Below are 20,872 nucleotides of genomic sequence, written 5' to 3' on the forward strand. Positions count from 1 at the left end.
TTTTCTCTTCACGTACACCTAAAAATTTAAATGATGGAAAATTCAGACAACTTCTAAAATTTTTCAAGAATATAGAGCTGTGTTTCTACTATTTGCTTGAAGAAACTCGAAATTGGTTTTTGATTTCCAAACGTAAAATAAAATTCAGAAAAATAACATTTTCTTTCTGTTTTATGGGTCAATCCATACAGGTTCGACGGATGGTTGCGCTCGACCATTTTTAATTTTTTTTTGAAATTGATATCCCTAAAAGCTGCATATGAAAGATGTTTAATACCACTTTTATTTTTTTCTCTCAACTGGGCCTTTGATTTTTTAGAGGTCATCAAAAGTGATTTTCGCAGTCAAAAATGGGACTTTTAGACCTTTGCATTTTAGCCAAAATCTATTTGAATTACGTTTATGACAGTTAATTTAACGCTTTGATGTTAAAGAACATAAGTTGATAGTCTTACTTGCTGAGTTGCGTAGCTGTACGTTAATAATTAAAATAATGGCAGCAGGTAAAAGTTCAAATCCAAATGTTAAAATTTTACTCATTCCAAAGGGGGATAACTCATGTAGGGGACGGAAACACAAAATGAAATACGGCAAAAACTAATCACTGGAACCATACTAAAAAGAATATGTAACTGTGTACCCTTTGTGTACCCTTTGTAAATTACAGCCCCTCAAAATCGGAAAAATGACAAAAATGACATTTTTAGATCCCTATAAACCAAAAAGTTATTGAATTAAAAATAAAATTTCCTGTCCAATTGAATATTCCGTTCAAGTACTATACATGTTATACATATTGTTTTTTGTATTTGGTTTGTTAAAAAGATACAGGTCACACACTAAAACAGAAATGAAAAGTGTGAAAACTTCATGGCACCTTCTTAAATTACGTATATTGTGCCCTACGTAATACATTATACTGAAAAAAATATATTGTAATTTTCAAAATAATTATTTTAATTTGATAGCTTAGAAAGATTTGAACATGAATGAGTAGTTTATACTGCATGGAACCTGTATGGATTGACCCTTATGTGAAATTACGAGAATTCAAAGAACTAGATAAACGGCTAAATGATAAAAAAGCAAGTAAAATTGACATTTATTTCACTTAAAAAAAATGTACATTTCAGCATGTACTTCATAAACATGATTTTGAGAAAATGAAACACGAAAGAAATGGTTAGTTTTGCTAAACTTACAAAATAAAAAGAAGTAACTAATGAACTTTTACCTTAGTTCAAGTTACTCTAGTAACAAAAATACAGTGATACCAATGAGTAAAATTTAGTAGCGTCTAAAAGTCACTTCAATATATTACGTAAAAAAAAAATGAGTAAATTTAGAGCATTCCCTCATCTTCAAAAAAACATCTGAAATAGAGGAAAAAATGAAATTTTTGGAAATTTCCGATTTTTTAAAGTACAATTTCGTCATCAAGAAATTCATAAACAGTTACTAAATTAGAGCTGATAGTTACTTATAGATAGTTTTTCAATCTGAATCATTTTTACTGTTATTTTTTTATTAAAAAGCTAGAAGAGTGATTTAAAATCTGAAGTAAATTGGCAAAATTTCAATCTTTGTTAATATCTCAGATTCAAAAAAAGATCCGAGTAAATTTTACTTTGCTCTTTCTCAATAGAGATTTGCTTATAGAATGCGGAAATATTTATTTTTTAAGTGTACGTTTATAACTTATGGAGTTATTGTGTCACAAGCTGGCAGCAATGAACTTTGAAAACTTAGGCTCAGCGTAAGCATCAACTTCTAATTTCAATAACAAAGCAACAAATAGTTTTTAAACTTTCATACTTTGCATTTCCTAATGGATATGCATGGTTTACCTAAATAAAAATTTTCATTGAAATCTGTGACATGTTAGACACAGCTGATTTGCTCATTTCGCATGGAATGACCCTTCTCTTACCTTCTACTTTGCTAAAAAGCTGCAAGTACCTCTAAAATTGGCTGAAATGGCTGTAGTGCAAGCGCAAAATTTCTTTACACAAAACTTGTCTAGAAAAAGTCGACACAGACACACTCTGATGCTGAAATCATGAAGTACATTTACTGAGCGTTTTATCTTGTGGGGTGTGATACTCCGAGTTCACATTACTTAATTCACACTTTTGATTTAACGGAGTATGCATGGCATAAAATAGAGGTATCACATGAACTTAATTAGAGTTGGAAAGGAAAATGCATTAAAAGGCCAAATTGTTTCAAAATCAGTTGATAATTACGCAATAAAAACAAATAAATAAACCAAAAATGAAGCCGTAAAAGGTTAGTTAATTTTCTGGGAAAATTAAAAGAGCAAATCATATTTTTTGCCTCTTTTGCGAAAGTTAAAAAAAAAATCAATCCAATATCCGGCATTCATTTAAATTTTGACGCCTTAATTTCAAATTGTGTTCCTCGGAAGCACGAATTGCGATAGGACCCTTCCCGTTGAGTTTCTTGCTTCTACAAATTTAATGGAATGGAATTGACCAAGAAATATGCACCCGTCATAATGACTGACGATTTTCTAGAATACGTAATACAAGTGCATATCCATAAAAAAAGAAATGGATATTAGTTTGTGGTGAAAAATACAACGACTTTATGGCCGATATCCACCAGTAGACCTATCACGAAGATTATTTACAGTGCATAACGTTATGTTTTTTATGTCTTATCAATCGTAAATGATGCGAATAAGTAATCCGGACATTTTGTATTTAGATGAAGTTTTACTTTTAGAATTTATCTATGTTAATGTTGTCTCTAAAGAAAAACCCTGTAGTTTTGCACCCCACCCATTTTACAAGTCAAATATATTTAAGCTAAGCTCAGACAGCCCTGAAAGAACGCAAACGATTTGTAACCATGACGACAACATTTTAACCTCTTAATAAATATTTAAAAAAAGCGAATGAACCTCTTTTCGTCGTTATAGCGATCTGAAAAATCAGAGCAACATCAACTTTGGTCAAATGAAGATAATACGCAGTTCGTGGTTTCTCAAAGAAAAAAAAGAGATTGATCTGGTTCTACACTCAAAACCTCAGACGAAATCTAAAGCAGTTGCATGCTCTCTACAATTCTTTAAAACGCTTCATTCCTCCGAATAAATTTCTGCCTCCAAGAAACTTGGTAAGAAACAATAACTGTTACTCAACTTATTCCAATATTTCAAGGATTAAGCACGAGACAGTGCGTCCTGAAACTAATAATGCTACGCATATAAAAGAAGCTTGGTTAACATTCACATAAATCAAGAATTTAGGCACATTCTAGGTTTAGTATATACAAAAAGGCCTCCGGTTTAGAAGTCAAGTTGCAATCGTTGGAGCGAAGCAATCTATAATTAGTTGCTACTTAGCATTGCTTGCGGTGTATCTTAGCCACTCATGGACGAAGTTTTAATTAAATATTTTCCTTTGTCGTCACCCGAGTGCTTAGTGTTAGCAACAGTGAGGTTAAAGATATTCGTTCAGAGCAATGTATCTTGATTCGAAGTGAAGTAAAGACAATTGAGGAGTTTACTTTCAAAACGGATTATATCCAGTTATATATTTTTTTGGCAAAACGAAAAAACGTTTTACGCACAAACACTAACTGTTAGAATTTCGAATTTTTCACCAAGTTTTGGTAGAATAACAAGTGACTATTGGCATAGGTCTAGAAATTTTCCCTCAATTTTATCAGACCTAAATTGCCAATTTTATTTTGGATACATTCCCTTTTGGCGTAAAATAGTGGATATCATCCCTTTTGCAAAAAACACGCATTTTCTAGTCTACTTTCAAAACGGATTATATCCAGTTTTATATTTTTTTTTGGCAAAACGAAAATAAAAGTTTTTTCCACAAACACAAACTGTTACAATTTCGAATTTTTCACCATGTTTTGGTAGATTAACAAGTGACTATTGGCATAAGTCTAGGAATTTTTCCACAATTTTATCAGACCTAAATTGCCAATTTTATTTTGGATATATTCCTTTTTGGTGTAAAAGAGTGGATATCATCACTTTTGAAAAAAAAAAAAAAAAAAAACGCATTTTCTTCAGAAATAAACTTTAAAATTGAAACAAAGTATTCAACAATCACAGTTTTCCCTATTAATCACAATTTAGTTGCAATATAGTTATTTAACGTTAATTGAGCAATCACAATTTGAGGTCGCGCTTGCCTAACTGATAACAGACTTGTACAAGGCGCAAGGTGCTGCGATCTGTTAATACGGACGGGCTTGATTGGAAATGTTCAGCCAGTGCCTCGCTCCTCTATTTTATTTGTGAACTACTTTAGAATTAGAAGTGGCAAATTCAAATTTGGATATGTGCCATTTTGACATGAAAGTGAATGAGTGGATATCGGTAAATGAGGGATAAGTTCCGCTTTGCTGTGACCTGGTGAGAAATAAGGGGGGTGGATATACACCGTTTAGGTGGTAAAACCAATGTTTACGCATTTTTTTAACAAGTTTCTTCGAGAATAAAGAAATTCATGGGCCGATAGGGCTTATACTACAGATTCTAAAAACGAAAAAAAAAAAAAACTTTTTTTTCCCCCCAAAAGTGGATATAATCCGTTCTGAAAATAAACTTCTCAGTTATGTGTTTGAGCAGTAATAAATTAAATTTGAGAAGTGTTTTAAAGTAAATTTGAAATATACTGGGTTTTCTAATAAATATTCCCAATCAGAAAACCTTTTATTATTTAAAATATTTTTTATTGTTCGTTTTTATTCTTTTTTCTTTATTTTTTATTAAATGTGTTTAATTACATTAAAAAAATAAATAAATCTGTTGTTGATACCACAGAATTTTTCAGGTCACCTATTAACACTAAAAACACGGAGGGGGATATGTTGCGCTTCGGGTAGTATGTTATTCCATAACTGGAATAATATCTAAAGGATTTAGTTTTTCTATGTAAATCGAAAATTTCAGTCTTTCCAGTGTTAATTTCATTTATTTCAGCTTTAAAAAAAACTGTTGTTGGTACCACAGAATTTTCTGGGTCGCATATTAAACAACTGATGTTTTTCATACGAAAGAAAGGGGATAAGTAAACTCATGCACTCATGTTAGAAGCAATGTTTCTTAAATACATATTTGTTCATGCTTTTTCTAGGGGTTATGTGACATGTTTTTACATTTGCGAAGCAGAGTTGATATAGAGTGGCGCTTTCAAACTAAAAAAAAGCGTTTTTAAGTGTTATCTCTCATACCATGAATAGGCGTTACATCACATTATGAATATCCATTTAAAACGCAAAAAAACTAACATTACGTACAGCAGCAGACATTAAGAATCCAATATATGTAACGAGTAATTCAAATTTAAGTACGTTTATCGGCCGTTGTATTTTAAATATTCAAACATATTACGATGAACGGGGCCGAACGCATAGATTTCAGAAACAACACTTTTAAAATCCAGTCGAAATCTTTCAATGAACGTTTTCTTAGTTCCATTCATCGGACATCACATTTCCAATAACTTAAAAAAAAAATTAAAAAAAAAAAAAATTGAATTTTGACATCTTGAATTCAAATTATGTTTTTCGCAATCACGAGTGTGTGTATGTAGGCGTGTGTGTTTGTGTGCGGGGGTATATGTGTTTGTGTGTAGGGGGTATGTGTATGTGTGTGTAGGCATATGTGTTTGTGTGTGTGTGCAGGCATGAATGTGTGGGTAGTCGTGTGTATGTTTTTGTGTGTGTATGTGTAGGTCTCTGTATGTATGCGTGTGTGTATGTGTTTGTGTGTGTGTACGTGTTTGTGTGTAAGTGTATGGGTGAGTAGGTGTGTGTATGTGTGCGTGTGTAGTCTTGTATGTATGCGCGTGTGTAGTTGTGTATGTATACGCGTGTGTGTAGGACATGGAACCTGGAGACGGCTTTGCTATAGGAGCAGCATCGTGAGGAGCCGGTCGACGGTGATGCTGCAGAGGGTGCTGGCGGGAAAATAAAATGATAGCACGCCAAAAACAGTCAAATGAAAGCAATAAAAAATCGTGATTACTCAAAAAAAAAAAAAAAAAAAAAAAAAAAAAAAAGCCGATAAACGTGACCTTATGCACATTTATTAGACATTTGCTTAGATTAATTTATTCTAAAGTTAAATCAGAAACGCAATGAAGTGAAATTAAAATCTTAATTTATTCTTTGAAAATGTAGTCAAAAACTACAATGAACGTGACCTTATTCCCATGCACCAGACATCACATTTTAAACACCTAAAATATGAAAAACAATCGCACAGGGTGTGTTTAACAAAAACATTTTAGTGTTTAACAATAAATAATTAATTTTGGGGATAAATATAGCGACTAACAAAGGTTTAAAATTATCTATATATGCATAGAGATTGATTTTTAAAATTGTACGAGCTTTTTTAATGCGTTTTTACGACTCATAGCATAACATTTGCATTGATTTTTCAATAGCAATGAAAAATATAAATATTTTGTTTTTTTACTGATTTACATTTTATTTTCTGAAAGGACGATATGTTCCAATCTCATCTTTTGCAAGATTCTCACTAATTTTGAACTTTAGTATCTGCTAGAGTTTTCGTCGCAAAGCTTTCGAATGTTTTGGTTGGTATTATTTTTTAAGGGAGATTATTTCCTTAAATGCAGGACTACATATAAAAACTCATATACATTTATTTAATTTTCAACTTTACTCTTTTAATATCGTATCTTTGAATTTTATCAAAACATTTTTTGCATCTGGAAGTATGCATCTAGGACGAACAGTTGCGAAAATAGATGTCGTGCGGGTCAAACGAAGACATGCTGCATAAAAATGGATGGATGTGGGTGTTTGTGTATATTCCATGTACATATCCTCAGCTTGAGTTGAATCTTTTCTAAACTTACCACAGAGTACCTTTAATGTCTATATAGCATTTATATGGGAAAAGGGGGGGGGGAATTCGGAATTTTTTAAAATATCCAAAGAGGTCTAAACTAAAGTTTTGAGTCATAAAATTGCTGTTTTCTGCGCGTTGATGGACCATTTTAAGCTATTTTCTTTTTCTTTTATTTAGGCGTGATTGTTGAACATGCGTCACTTCTCACTTGACACAACTTTTATTTTTGAGATAGACCGTGCAATGCCGGTAAATACAGCTAGTTATAAAATAAAAAAAGGAAACATGCGCCTTTGACACAATATCGGATTTTTGATATCCAAAGAAATTCGCTCGATATTTGCATTAAGCATTAAAATTTAACAACCATTTCAAAACTACCATGAACGTGACCATACACAAACGTATTAAAAATCATTTTAAAGTCATAGAAAAATTATCATAAAAATTAAACTTAATCATGTTTACGCAATTTTAAAACATAGGTGAAGGAATAAGACTTGATATCAATAATGTGAGAATTGATTAGATAAGTAAAAATGCGAAATACTTGGAATATTTTAGAAACTTTGGATTTATTTTCTTCAGTTTTTTTTCAGCTGTACAGAAAAATTTCCTTTCCACATGGAGTAGCAAGAATAAGTGCATCCCCAGAGATACTGTGACAGTGGTGGGAACGAGACTTAGAAGTCCAATCCATCTAACAAGAACGCAGAACGCGTTCGAAATCCCAAAGTCCCAGCTTCAATCATTGCAATTTATAAAGTGACACTCACTCTCATTGCTCTTCCAAAAAACGCGCTGAGTACGGAAAAAAAACCTCTTAAGGGGGAATGTATACTTATGCACATTCAAATATTTCACCAGCATCAAAATAAAGTTTTGAAATGTGTTACTGATAGACAGTTTTTTCGTGTAGTTACAGTTGGAGTTATTTTAAACTAAGAACTTAGGTAACATTTGTAGATATAAAATATTAACTAATCATATGATCAACACATGAATTCGTGTAAACTATTTGACGCTTTGTTGTTGGCGCTCAACCTGTCTTTAATTCACGCTTTTCACATTTAATTTTTCTCGTTTGAACATTTGGTGTACGACTTCTCTTACGTTTTCTTTTTTGAATTAGCATTATTGTCTAACTATTTACTGAGAAAAAAAGTTTGGATTAGTCCGATTTTGAAGTATATTGGCTTCTCTCTCTCTCTCTCTCTCTCTCTCTCTGTGTCTCTTTGTCTATTTTTTCCCATTTAAACTCCAAATTTGTATAAATGATAACTCAATTTTAAGCAATGGACTGAACTACAAGGAAAAAAGTAAGTTACTTAAACAATTCATTATAGTACTGTTGTTGATGATGCTTGTATGATTTTACGGTGGTCATATCGTAGAAGCACACATTGAGTGAACTTGAAAACAAATCTGACCTTTAGCAACGGTTATCAGCCTGATTAAGGGATCTATCCAAATCACTTTTCGATGTGATAGTATCGACAAAAGAGTATCAAATAATAAAGTAAGGCATTTTTCAAAAATCATGGATTGAGCTCGTTTTGGTGCTAAATGCCTAATATAATCCAGTTTTCCTTATACATATTCAAAAATGGTCAGAAATTACATAATTTTGAACGCTTTTTGAACTTACGTGTCTGGGCCTTACCGATACGTTTTTGTGGGAATACCTCAGGCTACGTGCCTAGCGCAACATGCGTTTTGTTTTTACAAATGATCATTTGCCATGGAAGCCGCTTTCAAATTTCGCCTCGAAGAAAGGCAAATTTTCGAAACCTGATTTACGACCTAAAGATTTTATCTTAACTTCCGCTGTTGGGGGGGACTTATTATACAGGGCGTTCCGTTTTAACCTCAAAATGAAAGTGGGTAGAGACCGCATTTTACTTTGAAATCGGAAAGAAACTGCACACGGGTCACGTGGCAAGCAAGTAAATCTTTTGCTCCTTGGTGCCCTAAATTTATTGGCAAGCGTTTGCAAGAGGTAGGTAAACAATTTTAACCTTTTCGCTTCTTGAAATCTTTTGAAGATTACTTGTAACGTGTATACATAGTCTGCTATAGGCATAACACATGAGCGCAAATGGGAAAATAAACTTTCCACTTGTTCCAAATTAGTTTCTAAAAGATAGAAAAAAAAGAAAGAAATTGCAAGAAAAGAAAGAAGGTCCCCTCAAAGTCACAAAATATAGTGTTAAAACAGCGTTTTCAAGTCTTCAACTTTGAAAGTTTTGAGCGATATTTAACAGCAACATTAAAAAAAAAAAAAAGAAAAAGCAGAATTAGCCCATTGCTGCTTGGAAGTAGTTGAGATATCGGAAATCCCCCCCCCCTCTACACACACCGATAAAAATTCTAACAGATCTTCTACCAGTGATAGCCGAAGGGGGTCAGCATTAACTGTTTTTTTTATACTAAACATTAGAAATGGTAGCTTAATCATATTTACATCAAATCTTCAAGTCAGGGGCGGACCGGGTCCCCAAAAGGAAACTGTTCTTGAATCCCAAGGGGAGCACAGGAGCCAGGACGCAAAAAAGACGCAATAAAAAAGTCGCATATGTTAGAGGGCGTAAAAAAAATAATAAAAAAAAAATAAATAAATAAAAAAAAAAAAAAAAACCACGGCGCACCGGTACTAGGACGCATCGGGGCCGTTCTGCTTCAAGTACTCTCAAATTATATTTAAAAAACATTAATTTGTTGCGCTTTCCTGGAAGCAATATGAAAAAAAAAATGTATTTCCCTACTTGTAGCATTCACCCGACGATACGATATTAGTATGAAGGATAATTCAAACGAAAAAAAAATCAAAACTTGAATTAGTTTCATGGAAAAGAATTTACCGAGGACACAGGTTTGCACTATTGATGAAGATACGAATTTCTATGCTAAGCACACACATTTTATGAGATTAAAGATAGCAACATAAACGCTCAGTTAAAATTGTCAGTTTTGGTAACATGAAATGTTTTACGCCAACAAAGCAATAAATAGCTTTCTAACTATTTTTAGCAATAAAACCAATAAATTTGAAAATTACTGAGAAATTATCAAAGTATATACTTTCTGATGGGAACTTTTTTGGCCTCACTTGACCGATTTCGCCTTACATCCAAATGCAGAGCAATAAGAAACAATTTTATCTCAAAACAACAGTTCTCCCTCGTCGAAACACATGTTATATTCCACCGCGGGGCTTGTTCGTCACGTGGTAAAAACCTATTTTGTGCTGGCGTGAGAAAGGGTTGACGCAAACTTTCTCTACCCTGCAAAACCTTTATTTTCGCAACCGTTAGTCCTAGATGTATACTTCCAATTGCAAAATTGTTCAAAATCAGATGCAGAGTTAAGACATTGAAAGTTTGAAACAAAAATAGAAATCAGTCAAAAATACAAAATTTAACTTTTTATACGGATCCCAGGTCCCTCAACAAATATTTAGAAAAATAATCTCCATTGAAAAAAAAATACTGACATAAAATTTTTTTAGCGACCATAACTCAAGCAGGTATTTCATTTCAAAGTTTTAAGGGACTATACAGAAGATGAGATTGGAACTTATTGCCCTTTCAGAAGAATGACAGGTCGTTTAACAAGGCATTTATACAGGGTGTTCCGTTTAACTTGCAAAGACCTTTATTTTTGCAACCGTTAGTCCTAGATGTAAACTTCCAATTGCAAAAATGTTCAAAATCAGATGCAGAGTTAAGATATTGAAAGTTTGAAGTAAAATTAAAAATTAGTCAAAACATACAAAATTTAACTTTTTATACGGGCTCTAGGTCCCCTAAGTAATGTTTACAGAAATAATCTCCATTGAAAACCATTACTGACACAAAAAAAAACTTGACATTTGCGCGACGAAAACTCAAGGAGGTATTCCAGTTCAAAATTTTAAGTGACCATACTGGAGATGAGATTGAAACTTATCGCCTTTCGGAAGACTGACAGGTCGTCGAAGAAAGAAGAGCAAGGTATTTATTTTTTTCATTGCTATTCAAAAATTAATGCAGATGCTATGCCGTGATACGCAAAAACACAATCAAAACCTCGAACAATTTGAAAAACCGCACTCTATGCAAACATATAATTGTAAACACCTGTTAACCGCTATACAGTGGCTCCCAAAACTGTTCGTACACTTTGAAATTTTTTAGTAAAACAAAATAATGCAAAACTGAATTCGAATATGAAGTCCAATATTTTTTCACATCATTCCTATGTCATTCTAAATAAAAAACTGTAGTTTTTTTTCCAAAATATTGACGGATCTTCTTTTTGAAATGGGTCACAAAAAAAAAAGAGACAGAGAAATAATACGACACAAAAGTCATCGTACACTCAAATATTTTCAAATAAATTCATGATTAAAATTATCATTTGTCATTTTTTTATTGTGTTGACCCTTAAAAGTCATTTGGCTTAATTTTTTGTTTATTTATTCCTTAATATTGTGCTTATTACTTTAAAATGCCTGGTATTCGTAAAAAACACAAACACCATTCGAAATTTGAATTTTTTCATCACAGTAGAGGTAAATTGGTTTGAAATATCTCTAAATTAGTTAATTTATTCCATTTCATAGCAAAGTCCTTGATAAAATGCTTTAAAGAAATTAACCGGACCGAAAACAAAGTAAGAAAAGGTCAATCGGCAAAGTTGACAAAGCGTGATCGGAGATTTACAGTTAAAAAATTTATGAAAAATACATATTTGAGTGCTGAAAAAGTTTCTACAGAGTCAAATGAAAATTTTTACATTTAATTTCCACCTAAAATTGTTCGCCAAGTTCTCTGACTATCTGGATTAAATGAGACCTCTCCCCGCAAAAATTTTCTTGGCCGTGCAAAAAATCGAAAGCTTGCGCTTTTCGTCGCAAAATAAATGATAAATAAGCTCAAAACGTTTTGGAATTACGTCTTACTTACAGATAAAAATAAATTCAACATTTTTGGTTAAATTGTTGTATAATTGTAAATAGAAGAAAAAAATTAGGAACTTAATCTTAAGAACTTAATTGGACCAGTTAATCAGGACGGTGAAGGTGTTCTTGTGCAAAGGTGCATATCAGCATCAGGACTTGGTAGTTTGGAATTTTTCGATAAAATAATGAATTCTTTCAAATTTTTTAAAAACCAGTTTTAAAACTTTTCGGCAAAAAGTTGGTTATTAGAAACAACTTTGTTTTTAATGAAGATAACGATAAGAAGCACAAGGGTTTTCAACGTTTGAGTCTAGTGCCTCAAACATTGTCCTAAAATTTAGAAAATACCCCTTCAATTTCCAGATTTGAACTTAATGCTACATATTTAGAGAAATACGGAGCATAGATTACGAAAATACGGCTTTGAAACGAAAATAGAGCTAGAAACAGTAAGACTCGAAGTGTGGTTGAACACTTACTCAGAAATTATGCAAAAAAAAAAAAAGAATGAAACAAGAATGAAATCTATTCCTATAAAAGGTGTTGATGATACTGCATGATATTCCACTAAATAATGACTTAATAAAAAGTTAGATTATGCAATAATATATAGATATTTTTTAAAGTGTACGAAGACTTTTGTGAGATAAAATTTCCGGCACTTTTTGGTTTTTGATTTTTAAAAAGTTAAGTTTTAATATTAAAAAAAAATCATGTAGTTTTGTTAAAAATAGATCATAGATCTTGTTATTAAATACCTATTTCGAAATAATTATTCTAACCAATGGATAAGGTCCTATTTCATTGACAGTCGTAGCTGACCGAACACTTTTGGGAGCCATTGTATGTTCCTCCAAAATATGTTGTTGACGGCGAGTGAAAAGTGGTCTAAGTCCCAAAACGCTGCGTTTCATATCTCGGTGAATATTGGTCGTACTAATTTAAAACATTTTGTGTTGGAATTATTTTTCAATGGAGTTTATTTCCTTAAGCATAAGTAAGGAGACTTGGGGCCCGTATAAAAAGTTAATTTTTGTATTTTTTGACTTATTTTTATTTTTACTTTAAACTTTCAATATCTTAACTTTGCACATGATTTGGAACATTTTTGCAATTAGAAGTATACATCTAGGACTAATGGTTGCGAAAATAAAGGTCTTGCAGGTTAAAACGGAACACCATGTATATTTGTATGTGTTACTTTTCGGATAATCAAAATATTAAAAGCAAAGTACTTATGAAGCTCAAAAGATTTTTTAAATTTTTCGAAAAGTAATTCGACTCTAAAATCACTCTGTGTATATTCGATCTTGAAAACACGTGACTATGACGTCACATAAGAAATTCCTTTCATTCATTCGCTCATCAGATCAATTATTCATCTTTTCATTTGATTAGGTAAATTTTTCTCTTACTCCCTTCCCTAAGAATGTATATATTATAAACATTAAAAATATAAACACGAGCCAATCAGAATCACGTTTTTTCCCCTCTCCACTCGGTATTTAGTAGTCTATATTAGTGATGGGTTAATGGAGTATATTTTTATAATTAAATCACTCGATTATTCACGATCATTCGAGAATACAATTGTCACGAGGTCTCAATTGTCGTATTTCGAGTCTTCGATTTGAAACGATCTCAATTATCAATCACCAGAGCTCTCGATTTCAAAAGGTATCAATTATCAGAAGTGCTCAATTTCCAAGATCTCGATTATCAAAAGTTCTGGATTATACCTATCACTAGTCTATATAGTTTTTTAAAACGCTATGTCGGAAGACAGGAGGAAAGCATTTCATGCCTCACATAACACCTCCATTAAATATGAAATGTATTATCCATAAAATAAAAATTTATTAGTATTTTTCCTACATTGTAGCACTTAAAAAATATTATTTTAAAAAAATACGGCACGACTACAAAATAAATTTTGTTTTTGATTTTAGTTTTAAATAATTGTATCTATAACTAGGAAATCTAAGTTAAAAAAATTAACTTTATTATGGCAGAAATTATATTTCTCAGTTCTAAACTGTCGTTGATAGAAATAAATATTCAGAATAAAGCGTTTAATTAAATATTTAATTACTTAACGCATTTATTTAAACCTTCTTTCTGTACAGACAACTAAAAAAGTATTTAACCTTGAGAGCAATCTTTTCAGCATTTAAACCAAGTTTTCGTAACAATCACTTTTGTATTTAAATTCAGAGAATATTTAACTCTCAACTGAAAATAAAAGTACCTAAAGCAGCAGAGCAGTTGCAGGAAAATGGAATTTACAATTAAGATGAATCTAATCTGAATTTTGGTTCACGTTTCTTTTTGGAAATGATAAACAAAGTCATTAAATTGAAATATTACCGAGAATTACATTTGTAAGTTATTAAACGTTGATGCACGGGAACGTCGTTATTAGGAGTGAAGATAACAGGCTAAATTTTGTTTTGTAAATTAATTACTAAAATATTTCCTGCGGCAAACTAAGGTTTATGGTAAAATTAGGGTAACATGCAATTCAGATAGTTTATAGCATATTATGCCAAGTCTTGATTTAAATGAAATGCATTTTATTCTTTAAAAGTTGTAGAGGATGATGTTTTTGAATTTTTAAGAGATGGTGCTTCAAGCTTTTATTTAAAACATGGTGTGAATAATATAGACACTTAAACAAAAGAGGGGGGAGGGAGGTAATCGCAAAATTTTGCATAATGCACAATTCACAGCCATCGTTTAGAGTGACGGCAAACCATTTGGGTTAACGTTGCTCGACTTCGTACTTTTTTAGTATTTTTAACATCACAAGAAAATGTAAAGGCCAAGTGCTAAACTTTATTAGCAACAGTACACGACCAGTTTTCCACTTTTTAGCCTACTTTCCCCGTACAAGTCTGAGCAAGAAGAAAAAAAAATAATTTGAATTTTGACGTCTTGAATTCAAATTATTTTTTTCGCAATCAAGAGTGTGTGTATGTAGGCGTGTGTGTTTGTGTCCAGGCATGAGTGTGGGGTATGTGTGTGTGTATGCGTGTGTGTTTGTGTCTGTGTGCAGGCATGAGTGTGTGGTCATATGCGTGTGAGTAGGTGCGTGTATGTATGCGTGTGTTTGTGTCTGTGTGCATGCATGAGTGTTTGTGTGTGTGTGTGTGTATGCGTGTGTGTTCGTGTCTGTGTGCAGGCATGAGTGTGTGGTCATATGTGTGTAAGTAGGCGCGTGTATGTATGCGTGTGTTTGTGTCTGTGTGCATGCATGAGTGTTTGTCTGTGTGTATGCGTTTGTGTCTGTGTGCAGCCATGAATGTGTGGTATGCGTGTGTATGTATGTATGCGTGGGCGTGTATGTGTGTAGGATACAGACGCAACCTGGAGCACTGCTCGCTAGAGGAGCAGCATCGTGAGGCCGGTCGACGGTGGTGCTGCAGAGGGAGGCGGGGGGAAAATAAAATCACAGGAAATCAAAAACAGTCAAGTGAGAACAATAAGCAATGTGATTGCTTAAAAAGCTTGAAAGAAGGCTAGATGCATCTTAAAAATATCACGAAAAACAAAAAAAAAGTAAAAAATGGATAAAATAACTAAATTAATCTCGAAAAATTAAAAATTGGACAATAGGATATTTAGATCAGGAAAAATGTCTGTTGGTGTGCTTGTCGTTCTGTCTGTCGGTCGGACCTCCCGTAATTCCTTTTGAATGAACAGTTCGGTTTGACCATTTTTTTTTTTGAAAGATCCCGGCGAGGACACCTTATTTCCATAGTTCATTTTTTTTATTTGAACAATTTTTCGTTCAAATTTGAACGGTTCAAAAAAGTTTAAAATAGACTGTTACGGGGAAATTTAAGGCTAATATATATCTATATTTTTTAAACATCTTTTTCTTCAGATGAGCAAAGCATATTTTATTTCTAAAAATCAGGTTAAAATGTTTAAAAAAATGTGTTTAAAAAAATTTGCGTTTTTCGTTGATTTTGAGAATATTGATCAGAGACTGGAAAATCGATATTGGTATACGGGAAAGTAGGCTCGTTCAGTTCTGAGAGTAGTTTCTTAGTAGCTCGTTAGAAACTTCTTTTTATTTTATAAAAAAGGTAAAAGCAACTGTAATTAGGAAAAAGAAAAACCAACGGAAATAAAACGCAAATTACCATGAAAATATATCATATAGCTAGTTGGTTGTAGCTAGTTGGATTTCCATCTCTTTTAATGAATTCTATTTGGTTGACCCATTTAGTATATGACGGGGTCCATCTGTTGAATTAATACTGAACACATTAATACGCTTATTGTGTATTCCAATAGTTAAAAAACTACAGATTAAAAGCTGCGCTAGAATGCTGATTTGAAGTTTTGGACATCTCTTCTCCTGCATTGTAACAATATAATAAATGATCTAACTCTTGTGTGATGCTATGTAATGAAAATGGCGAGATTTTAAGCACTTAGAAATTTTATTTTTATCGTTAAAAATTGCACAACTTTTATTAAAATAGCTTATCCCCCCCCCCCCATCCCATTTCTCTTATTGTTCAAAATTACTTAAATTGACAGGGTCACTTTGAACCAATTTAATATTTCATTTTAAACGGTTTTAATACGTATAAGTTATTATTCGGTATACACGGTATTTTATTACGTAAATCTATTTTTTCGTAATTTTAAATAGCGGTATGATTTTATGTCATCACATATAATAACAATGTTAAAATATGCTATTACGTGTGATGTTGGAGACGTTTTTTACACATATTTTACTTTCTTTTACATAGTAAAGGAAGTATTGTAAGCATAACGAGCTGATGCATGAAATGACTTCCTTTTACTCCAATTTAATGTCATTTTCTCATTATTGGCAGTTTTTTAATGTGAGTCAGTAGTTTACTCTCTAAATATCACAAACAGTGGCCAAATTGAAAGCAGATTTAAAATTTAAAAAAAAAAATCGTTAAATTTGTCGCCCACTTGGCGAAAAAACTTGGCGACCAAAAGACTGGCGAAACATCGCTAAGTGTCCGCCAAATTATAACACCACTTGAGTTTACATTGAAATTAACAATGATTCCCCCCCCCCCCCCAAAAGGGACAAAAGACCCCTTTTGGAGCATCCGAATGCAACCAAAAAAGGAGGTACACAACTAGACCCCACTTGGAGTCTAAGTACCAAATTTCAACTTTCTAGGACATTCCGTTCTTGAGTTATGCGACATACATACATACATACACACATACGCACATACATACGTACATTCAGACGTCACGAGAAAACTCGTTATAATTAACTCGAGGATCGTCAAAATGGATGTTTTGGGTGTCTGTACGTTTGTGGCATATATCCACGTGTGGTCGGTTTGAAAAATAAACTCAACATTCATTCGGGTGTGAGCAAAATGGAAATAAAGGCCGATTTTTGGGTGAAAATGTTTTCGCGAATACAATACTTCTTTTTTTTTTGTAAAAGGAAGTAAAAAACATTTCACTTAAAAATCAGCCTTAACTTCCATTTTGCTCGCTCCTGAATAAATATTGAGTTTTTTTTCAACCCGACCACACGTGGATATAAGCCTGAGAACGTATAGACACCAGAAATATCCATTTTGACAATTCTCGAGTTACAACAAGTTTTCTCGTGATGTCTCTATGTACGTATGTATGTGCGTATGTGTGTATGTGTGTCGCATATCTGAAAAAGGGTATGACCTAGAAAGCTGAAATTTGTTACGTAGACTCCTAGTGGGGTCTAATTGTGCACCTTCCTTTTTGGTTTCATTCGAATATTCCTAAGGGGGTCTTTTACACCTTTTTGGAGGAAAATCATTGTTAATTTCAGTGCAAGCTCATGTAGTGTTATAATTTGGCAAACACTTGGTGATGTATCTCCTAGCTTTTGGCCGCTAAGTTTTTTAGCCAACTTGGTGACAAATGTGGCGGATTTAAAATTTTTTTTTTAAAACCTGGTTTTGATTTGGCCATATTTAGAGAGTTAACCATTGAATCACATTAAAAGTGTCAATATTGGGAAAATGTATCTGTATAAAACGTGTTTTTTTAACTCCAGTTCGGACAATCTTGGGGTGAAAATATTTAAAGTGTTTCTTCGCTTACTCCGAGGCACTTTTATCATTGGCGTAAAAGGAAGTCATGTGATGCATACATCAGCTCGTTAAAATGGTTGCCATAATGGTGACAATCGTTTTAAAATATTTATGAAACGAAGCGTGCTAACTGTACTTTCAACAAGTAGGGAAATGTGAGGTAGCGTGAAATACCTAAGATAGCTTACTTTTTTATCAAAATGAATAAAATTGAATTTTTTTGAAAATTACGATGCATAAATAAACTGTGTAATAAAACTTGCATTGAAACATTTTTTATCTTGGCAATATATTTGTACATTCAAAACAAGTGGGAAAACATTTATTATGTACTTTTTTTTCGTGGACAGAGGGTAAAACGCAAATTCCTATGTCAATTCATTTCTTTTTTGTTTTTTTTAAGTTTTTTTTTTTGTTTTGTTTTTTTTTGAATAATTTTAAATCCTAACCAGGTAAAACCTCAAAATATTTCCTGCATTGACTTTTTGCTTTCTCCCTCACGAGGGATCTGTTTGTATGTTTATCTTGAACTACAGTCGAACCCGCTTAATGGAATAGCCATTTTGCAATGAAAAAATGTTCTAATAAGCGGGATATTCCATTAACTGGGATCAAAATAACACATTACATTGGTTTGGTACATTGAAAATGTATTACAATAAGCGGCATATTCTATTAACCGATATTCTAATAAGCGGGCTCGACTGTATTTTAGGGCTCGACCGATGGCATTTTTTGGCCGATGGGCCGATGCCGATTGTTGGCTGATTGTTCAAAGACGTCCGATGGCCGATGGCCGATTGTTTTCCTCCAAATGGCCGATTGCCGATGGCCGATGGCCGATGCCGTCGGCCGATGGCAAAAAAAAAAAAAAAATCAAACAGAAATAAATTGATAAGATTATCAGGGATTTAAAGGATCGCTGATTCATTTCATTTTACTTTCTTTCTACGAATAAAGAATCGTATAATCACAAAAAAAAAAAAAAAAATCAGATTTCGACCTAAACTTCTATTTTACGGTTTAAAGTTCACAAGTGTTTCTGGCACATTTGTACATGCATATGTATTTAAGAACATATACATGACCAAAATATCCATTTTGAACGCCTCCTCAGTTAATTATCGTAAATTCTCTTGTGATGTCTTCATACGCGTAAACTTGAGTACTCAAAAACGTTATGAAATAGTAAGTTGAAAACACATACGTACGTAGTATGATCTAAAAGTTCAGGACAAATTGTATACAACCTTACCCTGCATAGTTCACATTACCGAAGCACATCTATCTACAAAATAGTCACCTTGGACGACTATGCACTTCTGCCAACGTTCGTATAGCTTTTCCAAGCACTCCTGGAAGACATTTTACGCAAACTCCTGTAAGGCCTCTTGCGCTGCTGCTTTTAACTTCATCGTGGGGAAGAAGGCGACTTTCATGTTGAGGGTGCACGGTTCGATTGGTCAATACTCTGACATGACAAACAAGTAAAATAACGTTTCGTTGAAGTTAGCTCCGTGTGACTTTTACCTGCTCTCAGCAAAAAAACATTTGCATGGACGCCGCTTTCTTCCGTCAGATGAAGATAAAGCTGCATCATAGAAGGTAGCGAAAAATGGCTTCCAGGAGTGATTCCAAAAGTTTTATGAACACTGGCAGAAGTACATAGTCCCTCAAGGTGACCTTTTAAAGGTGGATGTGTTTCGGTAATGTGAACTATTCTGGGTAAGGTTCTATACAGCTTGTCCCCGAACTTTTGGATCGTACTACGTACAATATGTATAGGGTGTAGTTATGCTTCTCCTTTTTTGACTGCTGTATGATGAAAGAGCAAGAACAACAGCCAAAAAAAAGAAAGAAAGAACGAAAAAGGAAGAAAAACAAAGAGACTGTTTAATAACCAATTGATTTGTTTTTTTTTTCTTTTTTTTAAATTGAACATATAACTAAGATTTCAGTAATATTGTAATAATGTATGGATTTAGGTACACTAAAAATAGTTAAAAAACATTAAATTACGTTGTTTAATCATTCAAAAAAAAGAATAAAACTATGAAACCGTCAACAAATTACGCAATTAAAGTGAAAAGATTGCACGTAGACATTTTTTAGTCATCAAATTAAACAAAAAAGGTAACAGGTAAATTACAATATTAAATCATAATAGGAATATTTTTGTACTTATTTAAAATTTATGAAAAGAAAAGTTTTTCATAAAAGCTATAACAGTGACATACATTTTGCTGAAAAAAGAAATAGTCATAAAAAGAGCGAGGTTCTTAAAACGCAGCTGCGATAAACAAACTCAATATTTACACCAAGTTAATAACTGAATAAATATACTACTTGATCTGATGTTTGCACACATAATATTGAAAAATGTGATTGTTTAATCTTTTATGAAGCTTTACAAACAAGGTCAAATTAAATTTTTAAATTTAAGAATAATTTTCTGAAATTTAAAAAATTGCATAATAGAAAATCTTTGAAGCGTTTCTATAAAAACGAAAATAACTTATTCATTGATTTTATATAAATACATAAAAATATTTACTTACAACAGAAAAAACATCGATCACTATTAATGATGCAAAAAAGATGGCGCATTACGAAATATAGGTGAAACAAGTATGACAAATACGCAAAATGACATTTCTTGACCAAAATAAATAATCGCTATAAATATTTAACAAATGCTCGAAACGACGAGGGAGGGTTAAGGGGGGAGGGGTCACCCTCTGATTTTGGAGTAACTCACACTTCGGCCCCAACTTCGGCCTCATTTTTTAAGTACAGAACCGCTAGCACCAACGTCTCGGAAGAGTTTCTGAATCTACTTCAGCACTTCTGAAGAAAAAATTCAAAAGTCCCTTTGATTTTCGAATTATGTCACCATTCAAAACGTCTTTAATTAATTTCTTACATTAATGCTCTAAATTATTTCTAAACAATAAATTAAGT

The sequence above is a fragment of the Uloborus diversus genome, chromosome 7, assembly GCF_026930045.1.
Source record: "Uloborus diversus isolate 005 chromosome 7, Udiv.v.3.1, whole genome shotgun sequence".
Classification (NCBI taxonomy): Eukaryota; Metazoa; Arthropoda; class Arachnida; order Araneae; family Uloboridae; genus Uloborus; species Uloborus diversus.